This window comes from Myotis yumanensis, unplaced genomic scaffold, assembly GCF_028538775.1.
Source record: "Myotis yumanensis isolate MYYU_CA2020_CCGP unplaced genomic scaffold, mMyoYum1.0.hap1 SCAF_15, whole genome shotgun sequence".
In the NCBI taxonomy this organism is placed as follows: Eukaryota; Metazoa; Chordata; class Mammalia; order Chiroptera; family Vespertilionidae; genus Myotis; species Myotis yumanensis.
In genome coordinates, this window is record NW_027223766.1 from 1719590 (window position 1) to 1735709 (window position 16120).

The following is a 16120-nucleotide window of genomic DNA, read 5'->3' on the forward strand; positions in this document are numbered from 1 at the left end:
GCCGTTTTCATGCTGGCGGGTGACTGAAGCTCCCAACCTGTCCTTTTTTTCTTTTTTTAAAAATTCTGGGCCAGCTTTAGCTCTGAGGCTCAGCTCCAGCTCTTAGGCCTCTGCTGATGAAAGCAGGTATCTGGCCTTTGTTTACCTTCTGTATTTGAAACAATGTTGCGGTCCTGCTGGCTGAAGCCTGGCTGACTGAAAGGAGGTTTCTGGGGTTTTGTTTAGCTTCTATATTTGTTACAATGTTTCTTAGAGAGCAGCTGAGAGGCCGGCAAGGCAGGCGGGGAACCTGGCTTCCTCCATCACTGAAGCAAGCAAGCCTCCCTGTTCGCGTCAGCTGCCTGGCTGCCGGCCGCTATCTTGGCTGGCAGTTAATTTGCATATCTCACTGATTAGCCAATGGGAAGGGTAGAGGCCGTATGGCTAATTACCATGTTTCTCTTTTATTAGATAGGATATTTAAATCAAGTACTTCTATAAGGCTTTTTATACTGAACAATTATCTTCTGCAGCCAGTTCCCTGTCTTATTCTACTTTCTAAATGGTTATCATTTTCAAATCTCTTAGCTCTTTTTTTGGTATGTTTACATTTAAAATATATTGCGTACAATCTCGTTTACCACTTTAGAATTTTCTTTAGGAAGAAATTTCCAAGAATGGGATACAAAAAAACAAAATAACACACACACACAATCTAATTAACCCAAACGCTTCTGCTATCTATTCACAGACAGCCTATTAAGCAGGAAACAGATTCACTCTCACCAACAGCACAGCCCTGTCTCACCCCAACCAGCATCACTAACATGGAAACTTTAGAAGCCTGCGGTAAGTTGATAGGTTTAAAACATGTCTTTTGCTCTCAATTTGTAAGACTTGATTTAACTTTGGTTTAAGAGAATCTCATTATAAATACATCACTTAGATGTGTAAGGATAGACTCAGCTATAATTCTTCTCTGTGAATAGCCTGATGATATGCTTCAATCATTTATCCACTTCAATTTTAATAGTTATATTGTAATTTCTACAAACCCATATTAACATAACATTTTGTCAATTTTTAAAATGTGCTTGATTTTTATTTGAGGGTGTTTTCACATGAAAGGATTACATTTATACACCACTTCGTAATTCTATAACAAATTTTAGGCATTGAAAGCCCTTCGGGAATACACTAAATATTCCTATTTTACTTGATATGGTTTTATTTGCTGATTTTAGCTCTAAAATATGCCTGGCATTTGTCTTGTATGAGGTGACGATCCTTTCTGTGAAATTCTAATTAATTGCAGTTCAGTTAAGAGTCAGATCTGCACAGCCCTCCTGACACCCTCCCAAATGCCAGCAAAGGGATAAAATGATATAAACCCACAATGACAAGGGGAGGGAAGAAGATGTTTGGAATCCAGAGAGCCAAAGCCATCAGCTAATTAAATGTGCAGATTTGAAAAGCTGGAGCCCAGACATGCAACTGAGGAACCTGCGATGTGACCTCACAGGCCCGACGTGTGTGGGTGGCCGGAGCTGGGCCGGGCACTCATGGGGCAGAGATGCCCACATGGAACCCACCCCAGGAGACTCTCCGTGGTGCACGTGGTGCCTGGGCTATCGGATGGGCCACTTTGTACCCTATGGCTGTGTACGTGAAACTAACACAAAATAGTGTTGAATAAAACTGTAATAAAAAATAAAACAAGGGAATAAGACTCTATCTATACTAATAAAAAGGTAATATGCTAATTAGACCAGATAGACTGGATGTCTTCCAGACATCCTTCTAGACAAAGCCATGGTGGCAGGGGCCGAGGCAGAGGCAGTTAGGGGCGATCAGGCCAGCAGGGGAGAGCAGTTAGGGACGATCAGGCAGGCAGGCAGAATGGTTAGAGATGATCAGACAGACAGGCAGGTGAGCAGTTAGGGGCATCAGGCAGGTATGCAGAGTGGTTAGGGGTGATGAGGCAGGCAGGCAGAATGGTTAGAGATGATCAGACAGACAGGCAGGTGAGCAGTTAGGAATCAGCAGTTCCAGATTGCGAGAGGGATGTCCGACTGCCGATACAAGGCCTAAACCGGCAGTCGGACATCCCCCGAGGGGTTCCAGATTGGAGAGGGTGCAGGCTGGGCTGAGGGATCACCCCCTGCACGAATTTTGTGCACCAGGCCTCTAGTCTATACTAATAATAGCCTAGGTGGTGTCATGCCCTCATGTCATCACAAGATGGCTGTCACAAGATGGCCATCACAAGATGGCTGCACGCACAGCAGAGGTGGTCCCTGGCAGCCGCTCCATGTGGTGAGGCCTGGGGGTCCTGTGGCTCTGTGCAGCACGGAGGAGGCCGGTCCTGGAGTCTCTGCTGCTTCACACAGAGGAGGCGGGTTCTGGCAGAGGAGGTGGGTTGCAGCAGGGGAGGGCAGTTGGAGGCGATCAGACCAGCAGGGGAGGGCAGTTGGAGGCGATCAGACCAGCAGGGGAGGGCAGTTGGGGGTGATCAGGCCAGCAGGGGAGAGCAGTTGGGGGCCATCAGGCTGGCAGGGGAGGGCAGGCCGGGCTGAGGGACACCTCCCCCCTGTGCATGAATTTTGTGCACTGGACCTCTAGTATATATATAAAGATCTTAGCAAACCATTATGATGGAATGACCAATTGCTATGACACATACTGAACACCAGGAGGCAGATGCTCAATGCAGGAGCTGCCCCTTGGTGGTCAGTGTGCTCCCACAGTGGGAGCGCCATTCAGCCAGAAGCCGGGCTCACAGCTGGCAAGTGCAGTGGTGGTGGCAGGAGCCTCTCCCACCTCTGAGGCAGGGCTAAGGAGCTAAGAAGCGAGTGGTGAGCAGTTAGGAGCGAGTGGAGAGTGGTTAGGAGCTCCAAGCACCGAGCCAGGCTTGGCTCCTACCCAGCTGCATGCCGCCCGTTTTGGTTCGATCCCCGCAGGCCTGATTGGGCCGAAACTGGCGGTCTGACATCCCCCAAGGAGTCCCAGATTGTGAGAGGGCACAGTCCAGGCTGAGGGGCCCCAACCGGTGCACGAATCTGTGCACTGGGCCTCTAGTGATTTAAATAAATGAAAGATGATTATATTTTACTCAGTTTTTATTAGAAAATTTTTGTGATACATTTACATAAAATTTGAATTGTTACTATAATAATCGTCATTTTTGAAAAGTGAAAAAAGTAAAAGCTCCATCTAGGAAGTAATTAGAATTCCCGAACCTTGACTAAGGGTGCCCTGGGATGGCATTTTCCTCGGTGCAGGGGTCGGAGGAATCTGTCCTGGGCTCAGGGACAGAGCTGGGGGCAGACAGGACCCTCATGAGAACACAGGCTCATTCATCAGGTCCCAGAGAAATGAGCCCACAGCAGGTGTCTGTGAACCTCACCCAGGAGATTATGGTCGGAGTCCCCCCCCCCCCCCCACTTACAGAGATGGAGACGGAGTCCTGAGATCTGGTCAACAAGGCTGGGACCCGGGAGAGCTGGTGGGTTAGCTCCCGGCCCAGTCTGCGTGCAGGAGGGACCAAGCCCCGGCGGGCAGGGAGCATGCGGTCTCCTTCCGGCCACAACTCAAATGAGAACCACCCAGAGCACCCTAGAGGCCCAGCCAGGGCGACGGGGAAGCAGCTGGTGGCCAGGCCAGGAGACACAGGGACACACCATCCCCCTAAGCGGGGCAGCAGGCCCTGGCCCCTCTGCAGGGCACAGTCCTTGCACCTGCGGCGGGAAGTAGGGGCCGCTGCTGAGCAGCCCAGACAGAGGCGCTAGAAGCCTCCAGAGTACAGAGGAGACGGAAGCAGAGAGGGATTGTGAAGACACCGAGCTGAACTTCAGCAGGTTGTTTAGCCTCATCGAAGTGGATCTGGCGACAAGTGACTCTCGTTCCAATGATGCTAAGCCTGGCGCGGGAGCAAGTGTAGATAAGGTGACGGCGAATGCAGCGCAAGTGGGAGGCAGGCGAGTGGTGAGGAGTCCCCACAGAAATTATTTAATTTAATAATTAACACTGGAGCAATTGGGGACCATGGGGTCTGTGAGCTGCAGAAATGGGTTCAGAAATAAGAACATGGAGGGCCAGGGGCTGGAGGTGAGGGGGGCGGGGTGGGAGGGAGACCGGGGGGTGGCCTCAGAGTGCAGAGGGGGCAGGGGAAACAGGAGGCGGGCTGGACTGGGCTGTTTATTCACAGGCACAGTGGCCTGAGGCTCAGGGGCCTCCCTCCCTCAGGGTGAGCTGGAGGCCCAGCCCGTTCCCTTGAGGGTGAGAGGCTCATTCTCAGCATAGATGTGTGTCCTGCCACCCCCTGGCTCCCCCGCTGCCCAGCAGGGCGGGACTGTTTGAGATGGAAAACGTCTACTATCCAGGTGGCCTGCCCTAAGTTTAGTAATTTTATGTCGGTTGAAGAATCAAAACATAAGCCCATCGCCTGTCTATACTAGTGATTAGAAGTCCGATGCTGAGTTTACTCAGTGCTCAGGGTGAACATTCTGGGTTCCCGTCATCGCTCACCTTTCTGAACCCCTAGAAGAGGGGAAATAGCATATTCTGTAACATTGGAGGAGAAAAAACTGGCTTTTTTCCTTTCAGTTCAGTCATCACACCTGTTCGGAGGGAAAACAGTCCAATTCCAGGCACCAGGCTGACACCACCCCGCCCCCCCCCTCCCCCCAGTCCATGTTGCTAAGGTCCGTGTGCCGAGCTGCCCCAGAACATGCCTTCACAGTGGAACTTCACAAGCTTCATCGATTAAACTAAGACATTTTGCCACCCTTCATGTGCATTTTCAAGTCAGAAATGTTAAAATACGAAACATGCACCTCTGAACTGGTGAAAAGGGGGCTGAGGTGCTGTTGAGTGGACTGGAGGGCTGCGGGAGCACCGCGGGGGCCTGGGCTGCCGACGGAGGTCATGCCCTCTGGGGCACCTCAAATCCTGTCAAAAACGGCCTGTGTGTCCCTTCTCGGATTAAAGCCGTGTGCTTTAAAGTCAGTTGCACGTTGATCATATCTCCATTGGTGACTCTGGTGGATAGATTTCACAGTAGGAACAAAAGTTCACAGCTGTATCTCCAATTGCTTCTTTGGTGTCTTGTCCATTTGAAGGAAGATTTCTTTCCGGTTTTATAAAAGCTGATTTTAAAACGAAGGGGCAGGCTTTTATTTGGATACTGTTTCGAGACTGCCCTTGAACTAACACGTTCCCTGTCATTCAACATCAAGTCAGACTTAACAATCATAATTTCCTCCGAAATGAAGTGTGGGACCTCGTGACTATGTAAGAATTACTCAAATACAAGCTTTCAGCTTTTAAAAACACCCTGTCCCTCCACCTGACAGTTCCCATTCTTCAGAGACCCCAGCTCACCCGCCCGCTTCCCTCCTGCTGAGGGGCAGGACCCGCCATCCATGTCCCTTCCTGTGCAGGCCCTGGGCGCCGGCCCCTCTCACCAGCCTGCCAACCAGCGCATTGTTGCTGATGTGTGTCCGTCAGCACATCGCTATCGCCTCCTCTCTATAAAACCACACACCTGTGGTGCCTGGTCCCTGAGTGGGAAGCTGTCAGATTGGCCTCCCTCTCAGGTGAGTCACCTGAGGCGCCCTGGCTGCACCGAGGCTCTGCAGGTGCTGGCTGAGCGCCAGGACGGTGAGGTGGTGGGATACAAACACGACCACCGCGAACCTGCACAGAGCGCCCCAACCGGAGGAGGTAAATAGAAGGCTTCCTACTTAATGCCATCTGCTATCTGCACAGGAGGGGTCAGGGCCCGCTGGCCACGCCACCCAGGAGCCTCGAGGAGAGACTGGTGACCCCGAGGCTTCCGAGGTGAGTGGACATTCTCCAGAAAGGCAGCCGGTTTCAGGGTGGAGGCAGGCGCAGGGCGGAGGCAGGCACAGGGAGGTCCAGGTGGAGTAGAAATCTGTGCAGAGACGTGGCAGCACAGGGCCCGGGGAAGTGTCCGCTGACGCCGGCCTGGGCCAAAGTGTTGAGAAAGGGCAGGCATGTGCTGGTGCCGTGGGAGAGAAGGAGGTGAGCAGCCGGCCACGGGGCCTCCCAGTGCATTTGCAGCTACAACCCTGAAGGGCGTTGTGCAGACTTGCAATTCAATCTAGAGGAAGAGTCATCGAAAGGAGAATTTAGGGTGAGACCAGTTAGGACATTATTCCGGTAAAACCAGGGAGTGCAGTGTGAACTGCAGCCCTACGCAGGGGTGGGAGGGAGGGGGGGGGGGCGGGAACAGAGCGACCCCTTCTGTTCTGAGTGTCTGTGGAAGGCAGAAGCAAGGGAGAGAGGCGCCCAGGTCACGGATTTTAGGAGAAGCGGCTGACAGGCCTGGGTTAGACACTCACAGCACCGATTTCTCAGGACGGGTCCCTGTGGGCGGCAGCCGCATGTGCTCGGGGCAGTGCTGCCCTGGACGCTTGCAGGTGCCAGGGGACGGCAAGCAGGGCAGGGCGGGCAGCGGGAGCGCAGGCTGCGCCTCAGCCTGAGGAAACCTCCCAGTGTGGGAGCAGTAGCTATGGCTGAGGGCCAGACAGCTACCTGCCAGGCCTGCAGGCACCAAGTACTGACACTGAGAACCGGGGAGTGGCCCCCCCTGAGGCAGTGGCTGTGACGCACCAGGAGTGTCATGGAAACACCAGGGACTGGATCTGAATTTTACAATCCAAGATCTCAGGAAAATTACAACTCTGCACAGCACATCCATTTCCAGACAGCTCCAAATGTGCCTTCCAGACCTCTCCTCCTGTCCTCTGTGATCTTAAAGTGCTCTCAGAGACCGTCGCACGAGAAAGCTCATAATTGTTTTTGATGACATGCATTTTGACTGCTGATAAACTCTAACTAAAATACAAAACAAAGCCCAATTCCATGGGATCTGAGGCAAAGGGAGAGGGATGGTCTGGGATGCTCTCCCCTAAGCGCTGCGACGCTGGGTTGAAAAGTCAGAAAGTGTTTGTAAACCAGAGGCGCTCTGACTGGAGAGCAGGTGTGCCGTGGAATCGCGATGCTATTGGTGCAGTTCCTTTAGCCGGACGGCCAGTGAGCTGCTCACGCGGGGCCTGGGCAGAGAGCTTGCAGGGCGGACGGCGGGCCTGGCCGCTACAGGGAGCTGCCTGAGTTCCGGGCAGCAGCCCTCGAGTTTCAGTTCTTATCTGGATGGGGATGAGATGGCCAAGTCTCTCACACAGCTGCTCTCTCTCCGCCATCATCAACATTATTAAAAGTCGACAAGGCACAGTTTCCAGGTAATTTATAATTTTAAAATTCTGTTTGCAGTTTTCCAGAAAATTGTCTAACAATACTATCTTCAGTAAAGATAGGTCAGAGCCAAAACATATCTTATTTGATTATTTCTCAGACATAAGATGAAAATTGATATAAAAGCTAACTCTTAGCTATGAAACTCTCAAAAGTATTATTCTTAACGGTAGAACACTGGGCTCAGACTTCTCTCCGAACAGCCTGCTGTTACTCATACGACCAGATGCAGCATGAAGAGTAAGAGAAGGGGAGTTTGTATTGGGTGTTAGGTGGACAGGTTCAGGATTATTTTGCAAGGAGAGAAGATTTCATGGTTAATGGCCCCTCAGTGCTTTCTAATCCTCCAGTCAACACCCTGGCCCCTCTCTCTGTCTTTCTCTCTCTGCCTCTCTCCTCTTCCTCCCCCCTTACCCCCCACCTATTTTGTTGATGCAACCTTCAAAATATGTCAAGAATTCCATAATTTGTCAACTGCCTCTTCCAATATCAAGCCCCACCCACATCACCTCTTCGCTTGAATTATCCCGAGGTCCTGTGGACTGGCCTCGTTGCGCCTCCTGGTGGACAGTCGGCAGTGTGGCAGGAGCGGCCTGTTGTGCCGCCAACCACAGCATCTCTGCTTGGGTCCATCTTCATAATTAAACCTGGGGAGCTGGAGGACAGGGCCTGCCCCTCAGCCCAGGGCCTGGACAAGACAAATATTTGATAACTGTTTTCTGAACCAGTAGCATCCAGTGAATGGGGCAGAACTGTGGAAGCAGCTTCAGAGTTTAGCTGAAGTTTCAGTGATTCAGGACACTCCAGAGAACAGGTAAAACATGGTTATAGGCCATACAGCTTCACTTTCTCAACAGAGGAGTCTCGGGTTTAGTGCTTTAGAAAATATGAATGCACTGGGCTAAGTCAAATGCAGAAACTTTTCTGGAGAAGCATTTTCTTGAGCAGCCAGAAGCCTGCTTTTCCGCCTCCTCCCTGGAGGCCGCCACCTGCTGCAGCGCTGACCTCCGTCACCTGTCTGCCAGGAGCAGTCGGCAGCATCTGCACCCACGCGGTTGCAGAGCTGGTCTGCCTGTGGCCCCAGGCTTTTCCCCGTCAGCTCTCCAGGGTGGGAAGGAAAGGGGGTCCTGCCCTCGTGAGTCATGTCTGGACGCTCCAGTAAGAGTCTGAGTTTAAGAAATACCCGCCAGGCCTGGCTTTCCCTTCTGACAGCAGGAAGCAGAGACGGCCTGGCACAGCCGCCTGCTATGCCGCGAGCTCTACCTTGGAGAGGATCAATGACACCAGCCCGTGAAAAATAGCTCAGAACTCACAAGGAAGAGCGGCAGTTTCACAGGAACACAGCGCTCCCAGTGTGTGTGCTGTGCTGCACTGCCATCTAGTCCCCGAGCGGCCAGGTGAGTGGGGCGCCCTCAGACGGCCCTCACCTGCTGTGCAGTGTTGGCGGCTGGGCTGGTGGCTGGAGCTGCCTCTCTTTGTCAGCTGTCCTAGATGAAGGCACTGCCCACCTTTCCAGCCGCTGACTGGGGACAGCCTGCCCCCACCGACTGACCAAGGAGTGATACACAAAGGCCTGGCCCTTGTCTCAGGTTGGGACAACCGGCTCAGAGCTGCCAGCACCGCCGGCCAAACCTCTCGTGGCAAATGTAGCACCAAACTGTGTGGGAGAATTTCTCCTGCATCACAGCCTGGCTCCCGGCGTGTGCTGTCTGAGCCGACCCGGGACGGTGTTCCTCCATGTGGTCCAGCACCCACCGCCTGCACCGTGGGACGGCAGCTCCCCTTCTCTCCGCGGGTCAGGTGACTGACTCATGAGCCAACATGACTTGCACTGTGATGCCTACGTGGATGAGGAGGAAACTCCATCTTTTGGAATGAAGGGTCCTATCTATGTGACAATCCCAAGGAAAGGCCGGTGGAAAGCTGGGATGTTTGAGTTGCTGACACGTGATGCATGGCATTTCGTTACGTCTTTGCTCTATAGTTACACGCTCTTCAGGGACAGTCCCCGAATCCCAGCCACTGCTGATTCCTATTCGTTTCCTCCCGACACTGCACCATCGGTGCTTCCCTCAGCTCCTCCTCCTGCACCGCGAGATCATATCCTTCTCGGAGGCCACGGCTTGTAGAACCAGCAGGTTCTTGAAGTCCGTTTTTCCCAAGGCCCTCACGTTGGGAGTGAGGAGCCGCCGAAGCCCGCCTTCCTCCCCACCGTGCGCTCCCTACGCTGGCGGGGACCTGGAGGGCCAAGCCCCAGACCCTGTCAGCGGCCCCTTCATCATCAGCATGTCACCAACCTGTTTGGCTGTGCGATTTCTTTTATGTGTGTGTGCGTTCTTACCATCTGCCCCTCTGCACCCTCCTCACACCCCAGGACATAAGCTCCATGCGAACCCTGGTAACTAGCCAGCCGTGGGCCACAGAGCAGGGACCCGAATGTGTGTGAAGAGAGGAAGGAATGGCGTTGAGTGAGGGCCCAAAGGCCCCGCTGCAGGGAGCTGGGCGCTACCCCCGTCTCTGAGCCCAGCCAGGGGTCTGACTCCCACTACATGACAGAGTCCATAGAACTGTGCTCACGCAGCAAGCTTCGCCTGGTTGGCGGGCCGAGGCGGGGACTGCGGTGTCACGGCCTCTCTCTGCCACGCCTGCAGACATTGGTGCACTGGATTCATTTTACTCTTCAGCTCCTTGCCTGTCCCGGAGGCCTCACTCCTCCCTGCTGCTCTTGCCCACTGCTCTCTCCACTCCGCTCCACCTCGGTAATGAAAAGGCCCTCATGCCTTCGTGAAGGTGCCCTAAGGACCACCCGAGGCCTGGACGCTGAGCCCTGAGGTTGGAGCGTGGGTTTATTCACAGTCCCATTGAGCCAGTGCCAGGTGCAAGGACCATCAGCAAGACAAGACCCATGTGTCCAGACCCAAAGCTACAGGCAGAAATTCAATCAGTTCTCAGCCCAGTTCATAAAGGACAATAGAGCCCTCTCTCTTTAGCTCATGGTCTCACTCAGCGAACGAAACTGCTGTGTGAAAATGCCACGCGTGCATTGAACCATCCCCAAGTTAATAGCATTCTGTCGGGTCTATTGGCCTTTCCCCCCAGCCCACACACTTACCACCTCTTCACACCCTGCTGCCTGCATTTGATTTTAAATGAAATGCAGTGGTATTTCCAGGGTTAGATGGGCGTTCCAGCGTGAATAGCTGGGCCCCAGCCACTGAGACCCTGGAAGTGGGTCAGGCAGGAGTGGGCCAGCCTGCACCTTCTTCCTCCAGTTTCCAAGACGTTCACCTTAGGGTTTGCAGCCAGGACCGTGTCCAGTGAGCCGTGACTGGGGTGTGGTCCCTCAGGTCTAGATGCAGACTTTCAGGCTGTAAGGAGTTTACCTTGTCCTGTTCTGGTGACTGATTCTGCTGGGTGTTTGTGGATAGTTCACGAGAAAAAAGGTGTCTTTGTGGTAATAAGTTAGGGAGCTTCTTCCCACCTTTTCCTCTAGAAAACCCACCCAGTGTGTTATCGAATTGTACGCCTGACGCCGATTCGCTTTTATTAACCGATATCACCCCAATAAATTCGATTAACAAAAAGAAGAAAATATATCCTGCACTGTGGCCAATAAGGGCTTTGGAATTTCTACAGGCAGGAAACTCTTGCTAAGATGTCTTTTTCTACAATAATTTTTAAAACCATTTTTGAAACAAATCAACACTATTTACTTATTTACTATTTTTGTTAATGCTCACCTGAGGAGACTTTTCCCATTGATTTTTAGAGAGAGTGAAAGGGAGGGAGGTAGCCGAAACCGGTTTGGCTCAGTGGATAGAGCGTCGGCCTGCGGACTGAGGGGTCCCAGGTTCGATTCCGGTCAAGGGCATGTACCTGGGTTGTGGGCACATCCCCAGTGGGAGATGTGCAGGAGGCAGCTGATCGATGTTTCTCTCTCATCCATGTTTCTAACTCTCTATCTCTCTCCCTTCCTCTCTGTAAAAAATCAATAAAATATATTTAAAAAAAAAAAGAAAGGGAGGGAGGTGGGGGGAGAGCGAGAGAGACATCGATGTGAGAGACACATTGATTGGCTGCTTCCCACTTACCAGGAGTCAGACCTTGAACCTGTGATCCTTCAGTGCAAAGGATGTTGCTCTAACCCCTGAGCACACCGCTCAGGGATGAATCAGCACCTTTTAGTGGAGTTTATAGAAAGAGAGGAGAAGCGGTTGCGGGCTGGGGGGCAGGGAGAGGCCGGGAGAGGCCCACTCTCAGCTGTGAGATGGATGAGGTCTGATGTGAGCCCCGGGGTGCGGAGGGCAGCACGGTGTGTGTAAGTGCCGTTTGCTGAGAGAGCAGAGCTTCATGTTCACACACAGGAAGGTAAACACATGAGTGTGAACAGCTGAAGGGGGAATCCTTCCACAAGGTCTACCTGTCTCACATCACCACGCAGGGTGCTCTAAGTATCAGATAGTTTTATTTATAATTGCACATCATGGAAGCTGGAAAAATCACCTTCCAGTATCTTTTTATTCTTAGGAATCCAATCCAATCAAGAAAATGGAAACCACCGCTGTATTTAAATGAAGGGCATGTCCCACAAAGACAGCTCTGCCCAAAGGGTAGTAAAGCTAACAACCCAAAGGTGGGCTGGGGAGGCCCCACCAGTAAGTGGACGGGAAGCCACCCCACCTGTAGCAGGTGTGCTCAGGTGGACCAGGTCGGGGCCACCAGCAGGACCCAGAACCAGGGCTGCCCAGCAGGGGAGAGGGTCTGCTCTGTGAAAGCCGCAGCCTCGGGACGTGCAGCTGGTGCTGGGGACACCGCCCAAGCAGAGTGGGGCTGGAAGCCCCGTTCTCCCTCCCTGGCACCTTCCCATCCTGATCAGACCTCCCAGAGGTACATCGCAGCCAGCACCATGGGCGAGAGCATCTGGGAGGTGCAGGTCCCATGTCAGAGTGGCTCGCAACAAGGATGGGACAAATCTGACAGAAAACAGGCAAAGGACCAGCTGTAAGTTGTAATCAAGCTTCCAACAATAGCTTAATGTAATTGTCTGAGTACCTTTCACATGCAAAGCACATTGTTTTCTGATTTTTTTTGATGTGGATTTATATGTATGCATAGTAGCCAAGGTTCTCCAGCAAAATAGCATTTTGATCTATATATCTATTCATCCACCCATCCATCATCTATCCATCCACCCATTAATCTATCCATCTATTCATCCATTCATTCATCCATCCATCTGTCCATCCATCCATCCATCCATCATCTATCCATCTGTCCATCATCTATCCATCCACCCATCCATCATCTATCCATTCACCCATTCATCTATCCATCCATCCATCCATCCATCCATCCATCTTTCCATCCATCCACCCATTCATCTATCCATCTATCCATTCATCCATCCATCATCTATCCATCTGTCTATCATCTATCCATCCACCCATTCATCTATCCATCCACTCATTCATCTATCCATATATCCATCTATCCATCCATCTATTCATCCATCCATCATCTATCCATCCACCCATTCATCTATCCATCCACCCATTCATCTATTCATCTATCCACCTATCTATCTATCTATCCATCCATCCATCCATTCATCCATCCATCCATCCATCCATCCATTCATCCATCATCTTTCCATCCATCCACTCATTCATCTATCCATCTATCCACCTATCTATCTATCCATCCATCCATCCATCCATCCATGTATCCATCCATCCATCATCTATCCATCTATCCATCCATCCATCCATGCATGTATCCATCCATCCATCATCTGTCCATCTATCCATCCATCCATCATCTATCCATCCACCCATTCATCTATCCATCTATCCACCTATCTATCCATCCATCGATCCATCCATCCATCATCTAGCCATCCATCCAAACATCCATACATCCATTCACCCATTCATCTATCCGTCCATCCATCTATTATCTATCTATCTATCTATCTATCCATCCATCATCTACCATCTGCCTATCTACCTATCTACCTACCTCATACCTATCTATCCATCTATGATATTGGTTATAAGGAATTGATCAGGAGGGTGTCTGTGATGCAGAGCTGGGAGAGGCTATGGTGGTTGGAGACTGTGTGCTGGGAGCGGGTGGCGAATTCAGTCTGAATAGAAAGATGGGGAACCAGGCACTCTGAAATCAGGAGGTCAGTGCCAGCCAGGCAGGCACAGAGCAGCCCGGGCCCCCACTCATCTGTGGTCAGGCCTCAGGGAGCCAGAGAGCATCCCCCACGTTGGAGCAGGTGATCTGCTTGCTTAATTCACACCCAGAAATAATGTCTCCAGACATGGAGTGTCCCTGGCCCAGCCCAAGGGACAGATAAAATTATCCTCCACAATGGGCTTTGTCAGGAAATATCATGAGAACACCAATGGGAAAGGTAAAGCTAGGACAGGACTTGCAGACTTAGCCAGCACTGCTGGTTCAGGCGCCAGCTCAGGGAACTTTCTGACTAGTGGGGAGCTCGCCTGTCCTGGAGCTGTTGTGTGACAGTGGCTTCCCCACAAGAAGCTGGACCCTCGCTCCCCTGCCTCCTCCAGCAGGTGCCTCCTGCCCCGACTTCACCTCCTGGCCCTGGACGCTGGCCCCCTGGCCCCAGGTCTGACAGACAGAGCCTGCAGGTGCAGGCAGTTAGGCTAATGGCAGCAATGGGAAGAGTTAGAGGAGAGGACTGAGCAACAGATCTGACCACTCAGGTCCAGGCCTTCTCAGCGACAATACTGAGATCTGCAGTCAGCCACCTGGGCCATGGCCTGCTCCCCCACCTGTCTCTTCCCAGCAGGACCCATAACTGCTTAGCCGGAGTCTCTCAGGCCCATCCGTCCCCTCTCCCCTCCCCTCACCTCACCTGCTCAGGGGAGTGGGAGCTGCTGGGCCACCGGCCCAACTTCCATTTTGCACACCCGAAGGTTTCAGTTGTACAGTGGGGCCTTGACTTACGAGTGTGTCCCGACTAACGAGTTTTTCGAGATACGAGCCATCTCTCGGCTGATTTTTTGCTTTGAGTTGCGAGCTAAAATTCGGGTTATGAGCCAGCTTCAGATACCCCACCGCTAGTTGGCGCAGGGAACGTCACAGTGAACGCCACATCAGCCCAGCGTCACGTGTCATTGTAATGGTGAAAATTGATTTGACATATGAGTAATTTGAGTTATGAGCTCCGTCACGGAACAAATTAAACTCGTAAGTCAAGGCCCCACTGTATTTCACTCTCTGCTTTGGACTTTTTTTTTTTTTTTTAAAAAAAAGACTCTGTTTTGGGACACTTTTAGGACCATAGCGATGGTGAGGGGAGGGAGGTGCGAGATTTGCAGGATCCACCTCCACAGGCTCCCTCAGGGCCCGCCATGGCCAGGCCCACACGTGCAGCCCGAGCTGCTGCCAGGGCTGTGTGGCGGAGTGACACCCACAGTAACGTAGGTCTGCCCTCGGTGTGGGCCACACTGTGGGGGTGTGGGCCATGCTGTGGGGGTGTGGGCCACGCTGTGGGGGTGTGGGCCATGCTGTGGGGGTGTGGGCCACGCTGTGGGGGTGTGGGCCACGCTGTGGGGGTGTGGGCCACACTGTGGGGGTGTGGGCCATGCTGTGGGGGTGTGGGCCACGCGGTGGGGCTGGACAGGTGCTTGCGACGTGTCCATCATCATGGCCTCACAGAGCAGCGCCCTGCCCTGCGCTCCCTGCTCCCAGAGTCCCCCTCCCCATGCCCAGTGCTGCACTGCAGGCAGCCAGCCCCTGGTTGGCGGCCCCTGGCGGGGCTCGGGCTCGCTCCCCTTGCCTCAGCTTCTTTGCTGCCATGTGATGTGCGTGTGATACTTCACCCCAATGCAAAGGCAAAGCCGCCATGGCGCCGGGCGCCCTCGCGCTCCCGGAGCTGCGATTTCCCGTCTGTGTCAGGCTGCAGGACACGCGACACGGGTCACGTCTTCTTGTCGGGGTGTCTGACCCCCGTGGCTAGGCTGGCTGTGTAACCGGTCACCTGACCACGCAGTCTCCCAGGCAGAGGCGCTTCGGGGAAGGGTTTCCCCTCCAGGTCCCAGGCCTGTGTGGTGACCGCCCGGTGGGGTGCTCAGCACCAGGCAGGCGGGCACCTCCTGTGTTTTCCGAGTTCCACCCCCAGTCTTCCCTGTAGATGCCCCTGCGTCTCCACCTCCTAAGGAGGGCGGGGAGGTGTGGGTGAGAGTGTGTGGTGATGTCTTTCGTTTGCTCACTTTGGAAACCTGGGCGTCGACCTCAAGTCCTGTCTTCCTCATCTCACCTGGGGGCTGCTCCCCAAGGACCCAGAAGCCCTGCCCGGCGCCCCCTGCCCTCTGCGGGCCGCCTGCCTGGGCCAGCAGAGCAGCCTCCTCCCGTGAGGCCTCGGCCTGGCCTCCGGCCCCACCAGCAGCCCCTCGTGGTCCGTAAACAGCCATTTCTCTGTCAGAGTCCCCGGTGCTTCGTGGCCCCCCATCTCTTTCAGAGTCAAAGCCGTGGCCGTGGAGAGTCTCCGTGTCATGGTGGCATCGTCCCTGCTGTCGCCTCCCTCCGTCCCTCACTCCAGAGCCCCAGCCTCCCAGCCTCCTCTGAACCCGCCAAGCCCTTCAGGGCCTCCAGACTCAGCACACTCTCCCATGAAGGCACCTCGATGCTACGGAACATTTTGCTGACAGTGAGTATTTTGGGGAGCATAGGAAAAGGTAGATATTTTAACATAGAGGGTTGTATTTTAATATTTAATTTTAATGTTTATTGGTGACTCAAATTATTTTGGATTTTAATGTATTATTTATACAATTTAGGAAAATGATATGAAGTGTGTGTGACATTTAGAAAACATAAAAGTCAT